The sequence below is a fragment of the Myodes glareolus genome, chromosome 15, assembly GCF_982192425.1.
Source record: "Myodes glareolus chromosome 15, mMyoGla1.1, whole genome shotgun sequence".
Classification (NCBI taxonomy): Eukaryota; Metazoa; Chordata; class Mammalia; order Rodentia; family Cricetidae; genus Myodes; species Myodes glareolus.
The window spans coordinates 29969382-29983301 of NC_142040.1; positions in this window are offsets into that span (position 1 = coordinate 29969382).

The following is a 13920-nucleotide window of genomic DNA, read 5'->3' on the forward strand; positions in this document are numbered from 1 at the left end:
TGTTCCAGTGGCTTTAGGGAATTAAGACACTTGGAGGGGGAGTTCAGATAAAATGCTTAATTTAGTCCGGCTTCCAGTTGCTTACACGGAGAACCTCTCTGATAGTGGCGAGACGCCTTGCTCTTCTGATCCTTGTTCTCCCTCCCTCCTTCCCTCTCATCTAATCTATCCAGAAGACCTGTTGCTCCTGTTTTCAATCTGCAAACAAAATCTGACCCTTCTGACAATTGATACTGCTGTCACCTCTACGCAAGCCATCCCATCTTTGACCCCCATCTCTGTGTCCGTCACTGCTCATGAGGCAGAGATATATTCCCAAGCTCAGAAGTGTCCCTCTTCCTCTTTCTAGAAACCCTAAAACGTCCCATCTAACTCGGAGAAGGAAGAGACTATAGCCCTCACATCACCCTAGAAAACCCTACGCACACCGATCCTGGTGGCTGCTCAGTCTCAACCTCCCACTGCTCCCCGCTTTTCTCACTTTCTCCAGACAGGCCCATCCTGCCTCTTAGTCAAGACCACTTGTACCTCAGGGACTTCCTGAAACGTTGTTGTCGCTGGGTCCCGGGGCTCTCTTTCCTAAAGGTCATAAGGCATCCCCTCTGTTCCTTGAGGTCTTTCCTCGGCTGTCCACTAGGAGGCTCCACTCCATCCAGAACCATCCCCTTTGGAGGTGCCCTGTTTTTTTCAGATCACATTCCACATTCTAATGTCATAAATGATATGTATCAGTTAAGAACAGATACTTCTAGTGAAGGAGTCTGTGAGTGACTTTTGCCATGGTGCATGCACTAGAGAGGAAGGAACTCACTCCACTGACCCGTATGCAATCCATTGTTGAGTGAAACATCATTTTGATGCACATGAATATGGATATGTATGATAAAGTTACTATGCATTTATTATGCATTCTTTCTCTCTCTTTTCTCCTAAAATGTAAAACACCTTGAGAAGGAGTCGGAGGGCCATTGACTAGAAGGGGAGCCCCTCCCTTGCTACACCATCCATCCTTCAATACAGGTGTAGAGTGTATTGATTGAGCACATCCACACAGTACCAGGCACTTTCCCGGGACCTACGAAGGTGTGCAAAAGCACGGAAGGTTCTTTTCTCCCCATCTCTCGACCTAGTGCAAAGAGATGCATAGTTCACAAATAAGGAAATATAATTGACTCAAGAAAGCCACTAAAACAGTCCAGGAAGGGCACTGTTGTTTGTGGGTAGGTAGGTGGCGGTGAGTGAAAATTACCGATAAGATTTAAGATTCACTTAGAAGATGAAACCTATATACATTATGAATGAATTGAGGAGAAATTTTATGACAGTGGTGGGTCCAGACTTTCTCATTCAAGAGTCTTGGTGGTAATTGCTAATAATTTAATTGGTAGAGAAGGCTAAATAATGGTCTTCCAAACATACTTGTACTCTGTTGTGGAATATTCTTTTAACTAGGAAAAGATTGCTGCTTTTGTTTATGCTGCAGAATATTCCGTTAACTGGGTAGAGGTGTGTTATTCTTGTTTATACTGTGTTTGTTTAATTGTGCACAGATGTGTGGCGTTTGTTTCACCTTGCCTGCCGAAGGCACCTGATTGATCTAATAAAGAGCGGAACAGGCAATAGCTAGGTAGAGAAGGGATAGGAGGGGCTGGCGGGCAGAGAGAATAAATAACAGAAGATCTCTAGGCTAGAGAGAGAAACAAGAGAAGGAGGAAGAGGAGGAAGCCAGGTAGCTACCAGTCAGACAGACAGGAGAAGTGGTAAAAGTAAGATATACAGTAGGAAAGAAAAGTAAAAGGCTCTGAAGCAAAAGGTAAAGAGAAACAGGTTAATTTAAGTTAAAAGAGCTAGCCAGAATTGAGCCTAACCTAGACTGAGCATTCAAAACTGATAATAGGTGCCCATGTCATGATTTGGGTGCTGGTTGGCAGCCCAAAAGAAAAAGCCCGGTACAGTATTCTAAGCCCTAAAATCTGTGAATGCTATTTTATTGGGGTAAATTGTTTTAGCAGATGTGATTTAGCTGAGGTTATTAAATGAGAAAATTATCAGATTTATCTGAGTAGGTGGACATGTTATCACATACATCACTCCGGGGAGCCGATAGGTGGGAAGGGTGTGATGGACCTATAATCACAGACTTCAAGGGGTTGAGCTAAACAGATTGGAAATTGGGTGTCTGGCTGGACTAAATAAAAAGATCCTGTGTCAACCTTACAAAATATAGGGTCAGAGGAACGCTTAAAAACATACACAGAATAAAGAGGCAGCAGAGAGAGAATTGATGATGCTGGCTTAAAGATTGAAAGATGTGGCCATAGGCAAGCTTGAAAGTTAATTTTACATATTAACTTGACCGTGAATGGGTTCCCAGAGGTTTGGTCAAATCAAATTCTGTGTGCCTATGAGGTTGTTTCTGGAGGCTACTAAAGCGATTGCCCTCCTGCTCTGAGCCTTGCTCAATCAACTGAACAGAACAAAGGAGCTGAGGAGGAAGTCATTTTTCCTCTCTGACTTCTGAACTGGGGTGCTGGTCTTTTTCTTCCCTCACCCTGGAACTTAGAGTGCTTGTTCCAGCTTGCTGACTGTAGGACATTTTACACAGCAGCCTCTGTGACTGCGTGAGCCAATTCCAGACTGATCGATGGATGAATGGATGGAAAGATAGATATACAGACACAGATAAGGATAATATACAGATAAATCATATAGGTTCTGTTCCTTAGGAAAACACTAATATATGAAAAAAATGCTAGCAGCCACCAAGCGCAGAAAGAGATGACCCCCTCTCAGAAGCCCACATAGAAAGGGTAGCCCTCTCGGCAGCTGGAGTTCAAATCCAGTGGAATCTATTTCAGATTTCTCTCCTGCAGAAGTTTGAAAGGTCATATGTGCCCTGTTGAGTCAATCCGTTTGTAGTGATGTGTCTCAGAGGGCCTGGGAAATTTGTAAGATGGAAAATGCTGTAAGACAGGCATCAACATTATTTTTGAAGCATGAACCAAGATTCCAGTCATATGCCGATTGGAGAGGCAGGCACACCTCATCTTAGATGTGCCACGTGTGTCTCATGGACTCTATGTAGGCATCAGGCTCCAAGGTCACCACAAACAGAAAGCCATGGGAAGGAGGGAAGGCATGCTATACCCCGTGTCTAGACTTCTTGACATCGAAAGACCTGGTGGAAGAGAAGTCTAAGGAAGAAACAAGGAAGCGTGGAGTTTTGGAGCCATGAAAAAGGGGAATTTTGGGTGGTACTGCAGTAGATTGCAAAGGGAATGGGGATGAAGGGCTCAAGGCCTGCTGTGTGCGCAGCTGATTCTTGTTTGCCTGGGAACGCACACAGACCACAGGCAGTTACTATGGGTGATAGATCCGGGGAAGTTTCTTCATTTCTTGACATGACCAAAAACCCGACTGTCCATCCATTCGCCCAACTACAATTGTTGGACAGACTCCTAATACCTGGAATGTCGCCAATTTCACAACTAAATAGAAGGAGATGCTCCAGAAAACGCAAGATTCAGAATCTGTAAATGCATTAAGCACAGGGGAAAATGGGAACCCTAACTTTTGTGGGACTCAGAGTTGTACCTGTGGCATGGGGCATGCTGGGATATATTCATTGTTCTCCAAACACCTTAGGGTTATGGGAGATGATGTCCATCTCTTGTCTCCAGAGGCAGCTAATACCATCCTCCAGCCACAAGTACACATCAGCAGTACAGTGTCACACCAGGTTCCCAGCAAGGACAGGCTCCCACTCTTCAGGATTAGCGGTCAGGTTGAGGTCCTGTAGCCATTGGTGGTTTTCTCCCGATAATCTCTCTGTGTGTCATTCAGAACGTGGCCACTAGGTGGCAGCTGCGTGCTGTGAAGAAACGAACCCGACTTGGTGCTCAAAACCCAAACTTGAGCAGACTCCTGAGACAGAAAGATGGGGAAGCCTGGGCACAGGATGGCGGCAACTTGCTATTTAATTTGCCCTCACCCGCTAGCCCACATGTAGACGAAATGAGCAACTGTATTCTGAACGTTGGATCTTAATTTATATGGATTAATTTAAATATGAAGGCAGATGCTCAGTTCAGTTTTTTTTTTGTTTTTTTTGTTTTTTTGAAAAATAAACTTTTAAGTCAACCTGGGTATGGAAACGGAAGTATGCCAGCCTACTTCCTCAACTCTGACTTCTACGGCAAGGTAGTTCCAATGAAAATACTGAAATTAAGCTGTGCTGAAAATGACAATGTCACCCACTGAGTTTTGAAGGCATTGTGTGAATTCATGTTTTTCCACAGACTTCAGCCAACATACTGCTTTGGTGTAGAGATGCATTATAAAATAGCTACTTTAATAAAATTAATTAATCTCGGTCACCCCAAAGTGTTACCATTTTGTATGTATTTGGAAAGATCTACCCTTCTAATAAACTTGACACTTACAATGTTTTAAGTATTCCTATTTTTCATTAGTTTTCCTGATTTTATATTAAGTAGCATTTGCTACAGTCTGTTAAGTAAAATATATTGCTTAAAAGAAAATTCACCTTCTTTCCTCTCACTGCTTGCTCTGGTCTGTTTGGGAGGTGCTGTGTCATTTCCCAAAAGAAAATAAAACAAAACATAAGAGTGGGGGCACACAGGGAGGGGACAGCCCTCTCCAGCCTCCTGCAGTCTCTGGTCCTTTCTCTACCTGCCCTAGAACCCTCCAGTCCAGGCCTCTCCACAGAGGCTACTTTCCTTCTTACTCACCCCAGCACGTTTTCCTCTGGATTCAAACAATGGTGGGCTTCTGGATTCTACCTCTCCTCCCTCCACTGCCACCACCTCCCTCCAGCTGGGTTCCACTGTAACTGAAGAAAGGACCCTTCCCAGCCTCTCAGCGCAGCTCGCACCAATCCTAGAGCTGACGTGACAGGTTCTAAAGCCCTCCCGGAGCTCTTACCGTCTACTCTGGAGTTGAGAAGAAAAACATCTGGAAACACAAATTTTTAAAAAGCGAAATGTGGACAGTGGAAGCAATGACAGATTTTTCTTTTGTAATAACGTTGTTCCCTTCTTTAATCTGTTTAATGTGGGCAGCAGGTTCATGTGAGTACCTGGCCAAATGAGGATGCTCTAAGGAAGCAGCAGGGTTAAAGGAGACTAGGCAAACACAGTAATAAGAAAAGGGCTCAGGAACCGAAGTCACAAAGGGACTAGCTGGAGATCGAATTCTCCTACCTTGTTCTGCTCTTGTCCTCAAGACTTGACTCTGGTCTAGGCTTCCTGGAAAGCACTGAGCAAATGTGGTTGTTCTGATGCTGCCCCACCCCGACCTCCCCTTACCCACCTAGACTTTTTCATTAGTCAAGAACCACTAAGAAATGGTTCGTAAATGACCCAGAATGTTTGCATCATGGGATTCAGTGATGTTAGGTTTTGTTTGTTTGGGAATCACAGGTGAGCAAGAGATACAGTTCAGCCATTTGATGAGGCAGGATGCTGTGCTTGTGTGAACGACATCAGTCAGGACCTGCGACTTGTGGTCAGAATGCTGTGATTGTATGGACAGCGACTTGTGGTCAGGATGCTGTGCTTGTACAGCATCAGTCAGGATCTGTGGCATGTGGTTAGGACGCTGTGTTTATGTGGCATCAGTCAGGACCTGTGACAAGTGGTTAGCCACTGGTCTCAGCTCCATAGTTCTGTATCCACTGGAGTTGAGGCTGAGCCTTTGGTGTTTACCTGCTCCCCACCAATAGGAAAAATCAGAATGGGTAGAAGATAGTCTATCCCAATCCAAATTCAACCAGTTCCCAAATAGATGGCTCTTTGGGGTTGTCATTTTTTTTCTTAGTCAAGCATGAGTCAGGGCGGACTTCTGAGGGGCCTATTTCTCACTGATGAACTATTTGCTTGCTAACATCTGCTATCGATAGCTTCAACGAGATGGGACAGTCATTGCCCTCAGTTGTCTACCCACGGGTGGCCCTGCTGTACTCCAAAGGATAATTCCAACCCAGTCATCACATAAATGGCCATGGTTGATCTAAATGGGTCACCAAGCAAAACCAAAAGTCATGAATGTGAGAAAGGACCAGGTATGGAGGAGGGGGGCATTGGTAAGGACAGAAGGGAGATAAGACAGAGTAGGGGGAGAGTGTGAGCAGGATGAATCACATGTACGACAATGTTCCAAAAAAAATCAATTTAAAAGTCAGCGATAGCAACAACAAAAGCAGACTATATGTGTCCTTTACATTTCAATTTTTATGGCAGATTCATTTAGCACCAATTCAATTAGAGAAGAAAGTGAAAGTATGGTTTCAGAATTTCTTCTTTCTCTTCTTGGTTTGTTAATAATAGATTGCAACAGGAACTCGCGGTGTTCCATAAAAAGACAACCATGCGAGAATTTTACAATTTTCTCCAAACCTGGAAACTGCTGATTGCATATCTGTGCGAGGCCTTTCTCTATGTATTGACATTCAGTTATTCCTGGTCTATCAGGACACATGCTTATTCAGCAATATAAAGGGAAAAGTATCAAACGGAAAAAATGTTACCAAGGAAGAGCATTTCCTCTTGTTGAAAAGTCCCAAGCTACAACAATTCTTAGCTTCCTGTTCCTAGTCTGCATTCTCCACACACACACACACGGTGTGGGTAGACACTTGTGCCCATAATTGCCAACATCAGGGTAACAGGCTTTTGACCCATGGCCGGGGTGGAGCCACCCACCACCCCTTGACTTACTGCCAACCGGGTGCATCCTCTTAGCCAGATTCAGCTGACCACTGGATTCCCAGACCTCTCCTGGAGGAAGCGCGAAGCTGAAACCCGTGGCAGAGCGCAACACGGACACTCCGACTGCTGACCCAGCCAGACATCTGAGCTCAGAGCAAACTCATACAAAGTCAATGTTTAGAAGATGGGAAACAGAATGGAGAGTCCTGCACCTTCTGGATTCCAAGTTGTGTCTAAAGAAAGGGGGATTTAGAGAGTCTATGTAGAGCAAAACAATGCTTCTCTGTGGAGTAAGAACGGGACGAGAGCTGGGTTCTAGGTCAGCAGAATTTGGTTCACTTGAAAGTTTATTGAAAGGATCTGAATTCCACTTTAAAACACTAACTGGTGGGGTTGACGGTGCATCTGAACAGCTGTTTAGAAAACACACGCAAATGCTTTTACGTTGCAGCCACCAAAGCTCTCCTTGAAGAATCTTGACGTTTCACTTTTAGTTTCTCAGCTCTACCCCGGCCTCTGTGTCCTCCGCAAAGGATCCTTCAAACAGGCTGAGGTCTTGCACATGGGGAAGAGCCTTCCTCATGGGGAGGAAACGGCGTATCAGAGACACTGGGTGGCCAATCTCGTCCGTCCCTTACTCGGCCTCTATGTCCACAGCGTTCGTCTCAGTCCTACCTAATGACCAGAGGTCATTATGTGTCCTAACTCAGAGGCTCTAAATCAATGATAATTTGGGCCTAGGGCAGCCACCTCCTGCCCCATCATTAGAGAGGCCTATTCAGAGTGGCCTCTGCAGACAGACCTTCTCAGCAGCTCAGATGTCATGGTTTAAGTGTTCATTGGTTGGAAGGCAGGAAATCAACGCTGGGAAACAGCATCAGACCCTCGGTGGCCTCGCATAGCTCCAAGCTGTGGATTCTGAACAATTCCAAAGTGTGTCTGTGTGAAGCAAGGGGAAGCCCACAGGCCAGAAGATCAAGTCAGCACGTCTTTGGCATTTCCTAAGTCCTTATGTCTTCATCTTCTGGGCAGCAAGTCAGAGCCTGTCCAGATGGCATCTTGATTGCTTTCCGCCCCATTGATTAAATTTCTAAGGCTGATCACGCTTTCCAACACGCTCTCCTTCCTGGGAAAATGTGGTTGTCCGAAAGGTAAGAGGAGGAATCACCATACAGGATTGAAAAGTGGGAGGTTCTGGGTGTAGATCCTGAAGTCCTGCGACTCCCAGGCTCAGCACATCTCATGCCATACGGTTAAGGTTAGGGGCTTACTTCACTACAAACAAGGTGTGACTTGAGGGAAATACAGTGGGGGCAAGTGATGTGGGAGTCCCCTCTATGTGCTGTGACCACAATTAATGAATAAAGAAACTGCCTTGGCCTGTTGATAGGGCAGAACTTAGGTAGGTGGGGAAGACAGAAGTGAATGCTGGGAGGAAGAAGGCAGAATCAGGGGATGCCATGGATCTGTTGCCAGAGATAGACGTGCTGAAACTTTGCTAGTAGGCCATGACCTCATGGTGATATGCAGATTAATAGAGATGGGTTAAATTAAGATGTAAAAGTTAGCCAATAAAAAGCTAGAGCTAATGAGCCAAGCAGTGATTTAATTAATAGAGTTTCTGTGTGATTATTTCAGTTCTGGGCGGCCGGGACGAACAAGCGGTTCCTTGCAACAGGGAAGAGCATGAATGTAGAAGCAGACACAGCCACTTAGGAGTCCTCTGTTCTCCTACCTTGGCCTTGCTCATAATGCTGAGCCACTGTGATCTTAGATTTATCTATACATTTGAGAAGAGAAAAGAACCCATGCCAGCAAGTTCTGAAAATATAAAGGGCGTGGCATGCCAGAAGCTTCTAAAAGGGCACCTGACACCTAGCAATTGTTTGCTCCATGTATTTTGTTGCTGCCCCTAACTGCTTTTAAGAAGTTGCTTCTTCAAGTCCTATCCGGAATGAGGACAAGAGTAGAGCCTGTTCATCCACACACTTCCTATGAGCAACCGGGTATAAACGTCATCAGCTTTCATGGTGGCCCTCTTTTCGGAAGCACTCTTGGGGGCGGGGAGGGGGAGCAGAGGAGGAGCCACTTCTCTTTCACAGAAGAAACTGGGACGTTCGGAAGTTAATGATGTGTCCAAGGTCACGGGAGGGCCTGTGTCTGAAGATTGAAACCTTAAAGGCTGTTGAACTCTGCTGATAAGCCTGTCAACAAGAGGGAAATCGTGGTCAGCCCAGCAATTTTGTTCACCTGCTCAACCACCCCAGAGTGTTTCAGGTCGGGTGGATTGGGCTGTTTCCGGAATTAGAATGAGGCAAGGATGCCACCGCATTGCTCTTTTGGAAGTTGTTGCCTACCTCTTCGCTGGTTCAGGAAAACTCTCCTTCCAGTGTTCACGGCTCGGGGCTAAAAGTTTGACGATGCACAGGATGTAAAAAATATTTCAAAAAGTAAAGGAATAGAGTATAAATACTCTTAACTCTTGGGGCAATTAGACTCATTGGTTGTTCATTTATAGATTTGTCTTTGTTTGGGTTTTTGTTTTTCGAGACAGGGTTTCTCTGTATAACAGTCCTGGCTGTCCTGGAACAACTTGCAAAGATCTACCCATCTCTGCCTTTGGACTGCTGGGATAAAAGGAATGCACTAACCTTATAGTCTTTCTTAATCGGATAAATGAGAGGGATGGATTAAGTTCCTTTTCAGCTTAGTTTTAGCTTTAAGGTTTCTGATTTCAGTGTACCACTCTTAGGACCACAGAGGTGGTTTGAATGAAAACAGCTCCCATAGGCTCATAGGGAGTGGCAATATTGGGAGATGGAGCCTTGCTGGGGTAGGTGTGGCCTTGTTGGAGGAAGTGTGTCACTGGGGATTGGGCTTTGGAGTTTCAGAAGCCAAAACCAGGCGCTTTCTCTTCCTGCTACCTGGCAATCAGGATGTAGACCTCTCAGTTACCTCTCAGTTACCTCTGCCTGCATGCTGTCATGCTTCCCACTGTGATGATAATGGACTAAACCTCTGAACTGTAAGCCAGCCCCAGTTAGATGTCTTCCTTTATAAGAGTTGCTGTGGTCATGGTGTCTCTTCACAGCAATAGAAACCCTAACTAAGACAACCACTTATTTTAGATATGAGAGCTTATTTCAGAATACCAATTCTTAGACCCACACTAGCGTCCCAACATCTCTGTCTTTTGATATTACGTTCATTTACAGTTTCAAGGGCAAACCCTGGGTATTCCTTTAACCTGTCCACCTTTATAAAACACACCCATTGAAGGAGAAGTTAATGAACTCATTTTGTAAACCAGGCTAACTGGACTAAAATTCAAAGATCTGCCTGCCTCTGCCTCCTGAGTGCTGGGATTAAAGACATATGTGTAAAGAAATAGACAATTTTTTTAATGACTATAATGTAACCAGAGGAAAGGAATATTTCCACTAACACCCAGTAACGATCATCTTGGGGAAAGGTGAAACCCCAGAAAAGAAAAGGCAGTTGTCCTTGCATCAAAGCAAGAAGGACTCCTTCCCCTGAGTACATAGGCCAGGGAGACTTGGTCTTGGGGGCACAGGAAGTCTCGAGGCATCTCTGATATGCAAATAAGCTATTCTTGCCACATGAAGACACTGTGCTTTTTCTGTTGGCAGCAGTGTCACCAACTAACTACATGCAGGACATCCCTCTCCAAATATGCCATATATTGATTGACGGTGACTGAGAAATAACAGAGTAGGAAGACGGTCTTGGAGTCCCCGTTTCCCAGAAGGAAGGTTTCCTCCTCCACCAATCAGATGGCATTCCCCTGGGGCAGAATCAGAACACCGTCAATCTTCCAGTAGACTCACCCAGGTTCTTAACTACTTCCCCACACCTTATTGCTTCTGCTCCAAACAGCATTTTCCTTTTCCTCATCACATTTCCCACATTTCCATAATGTATTAATCTTCATTAAAATGGTATCTGACCCCCCCCCCGTGTCTAGTTGTTTCTTTGGGATTTGGAGGATTTTTTTCCCCTATGGATCTCTCCAACCCATGTACCATATAAAAATATCAACATCAACAGAGAAATCCTATCTCAAAAACCCATATATATATATGTGTGTGTGTGTGTGTGTGTGTGTGTGTGTGTGTGTGTATACGCATATATATGTGTGTGTGTGTGTGCTTATATATGTGTAAATATATATATCAACATCAAATTCGATTTCAGCACTTTATGGCCTGCTCATCAGCTCCTAGGCTCCACCTGCAAAGCTGAGAGAGGAGAGGTTTCCCTTCGCTTCCTACAAAATCAAGCAGGACATGAGGGAAGCTCTGTGTGTCACCTCTCAAGAAAGGACCAGTGTTACTGGCACTGTGCAATCTGATAACCCCATAGTGTCCCCTTGCAGGAGATGTTTAGCTACATCATGAGATGCGGCAGCATACCGTACAACCTCAGAGAGAGGGAGTCACTTTGAGGGGAGCTCTACTTTGGGCCTTGAAGCCTGTATATCTTACATGACCACAATTGGCGCAACAATTTAGAAAAGTTATTAGGAAATATAATGATCTGAAGTAAACTTGACCATAAGCATATACAAAGAGTTAAGAATACAATTAGAAAACCATCGTGGGGGCGTGCAATGGGATGAGGAAGCAGACTTGAGCCAAAAGCAGAAGCAAAACCAAGTGTACAGAGGGGAAAGCAGAAAGCCATCGTAACGTCTACTGCTGCTCCCATGATAGAATAGAAATGACTCACACTGTGTTTTTCACATTTGGGTCACAATGCATATTTTAGCTTGTATATTCCTGAAAGTGAATTAACTTTTGGATAACCACGCAGAAAGGGCTCAAAGGACGAAGCTAGGTCTCTAGGATCCTACATCATTCTTAGATGCTAAAGACTGAAGGAAGTGGTTCTCAATCTTCCTCACGCTGCGACTCTTTAATACAGTTCCTCATACTGTGGTAACCTCTGACCATAACATTATTTTCGTTACTACTTTATAACTGTAACTTTGCTACTGTTATGAATCATAAAGTAAATATCAGTGTTTCCTGATGGTCTCAGTTGATCCCTGTGAAAGGCTGTTTGCCCCCCCCCAAGGGGTCGCGAACCACGGGTTGAGAACCACTGACTGAGAAGCACAGAAGTGACCATAAGACCTCACCAGACATGAAAAGGATCGGTTCTCTGGAGGCATCCAGTAAGTGACTACTGACCATAAAAGATGAATTCCATGGAGACCTCAGCAGAATAATAATATATATGATCCTTTATGTGCATCCATGTTATAGTTCACATAAGGACACCAGAAATTTATGAAAACTCATGGCTTCTACAGAGCTGTCTCCCTACTGATCTGGTAAGTGGTCAGTAGTATTAAGTGTTCCCAATGTCTTTTCTCAGCTTATCCCTTTCTCTCGGGAAGAAATGGTTCTCAGTGTGGATCACGGTTGTTCCATCTCCTCCTGGCCACCACGCCCATCATGGCACTATGAGTAGATTGGCATTAGAACGTGATAGGCCCAGCCCCATCTCCCTCCTCCAGCGAGCCCTTTCTAGTTTTTGTTTGCCAAGAAGAAGCAATACCATCTGGAGGAAGAAGGAGAGAGCAGACTGTCAACTCACAGCGGGTGTAACTCCATTTTATTGGCTCAAGCCAGCTTGGTTATATGAGTCAGTTGGAAATTATAATTTTGAAATAGACTAATGGAATTTTAATGAAGAAGTCCCTTGTAGAAAAAAGTAGTCTAGGGCCAGCGTGGTTGCTAAAGGTGCTTGCCGAACAAACCTGATGCCCTGAGTTCAATCCCAGAACCCACATAAAGATGGAAGGAAAGAACTGACATTTCAAAATTGTCCTCTAACCTTCACATGAGCCCAAACACATCAAACACATGCATACATCAATAGCAAATAAAATTTTTAAAGAAAAGAAAAACTAATCTAATTCCATCACCGATAGTCTCAGTAAGTGACAAAGATGGGATTCTAACTCAAGTCAGTATATTTTCGGTGATATTTGGGAAGTACTTATAAACAGGGGTTGTAATGCATGAGCTTGTGACACAGAGGAACTGAACATTTTTAACCTACAAAGGGGAAGGATTGGGGACGTTATCATTTTAAATACCCGTAGGACTGGTTTATATGAAAGGGCTTGAATTTACTCACTGGTTAGCTTGAGGAGACCAGGAACACTATGGGTGCAATATAGGGAAGTTTTTTTTACACTTAAGTAGAAGACCAGAGCTTACATATAAGCAGCTAAAATCGGCCAGAACCATTTCTTGAGAAATAGTGAGTTTTCTGCCACTGAGGCATTTCGGGGCAGACAGGAAAATAGTGCAGTATGTTTTGGTCTAACCAGAGCAGTGGAGCAAGGCCTGTGGAGGGGGGAACTGAGGCATGGAAATCATTTGAATGGGGTGACCTTTAGGAGAATATGATTCTTTACAATCTGGAACCAAATAAGGGTTTCATTCTTGCCTCCGAACTCTAAAACCTATCTTCCTATCTGTTTGCAATAGTTTAAATTTTAATCTATTTCATATTTCAGGGTATTATGCCCTGAATATTTGATTTGAATGCTGTGGCAGAAGGTCACTCACATTCATTTATTTTCTTTTACTCTTATACACTGGCAGTGAGTCTTTTGAATCCATTATGCAAACGCACGCAAATAATATGCAAATGCCGTGGCCTCAGAAAATGACAAAATCTTACGGCCTTAACGGAGCCATCAGACCTTTTTTTTAAAGACAGAAAGTAATATGCCTTTTCGGTGTCTCTGGGGTAGGGGACAATTTCCTGGGAGTGATATTTACATGACATTGGAATTGGTGGCTCAGAGCAGGCTTCACTTCACATTCTTTGTGTTTATGTAGGGCTTTAAGGTTAGGGAAGCATTTTCCTACATATCCCATTTGATCCTCATAATTACCCCGAGATGTAAGCAGGGCAGCTCTGGCTTTTCAGATTGAGAAGTTACTCTCTGAAGTGTAGTGTCGAACGTCACTCAGTTGGTAAGCAGTAGACTGGAGGTTTAGTACCAGACCCCCTTGGGTCCATACCATAATGGATGCCTTCTCTGAAGTAAAGCGGCCTGCCATCACCTTTATTGGCTTAGACCACGCTTTTGCAATTGGCATCTTCAGAGGTATGCTTGTTGTCAAGGATGGCATTTCATGAAAATGCC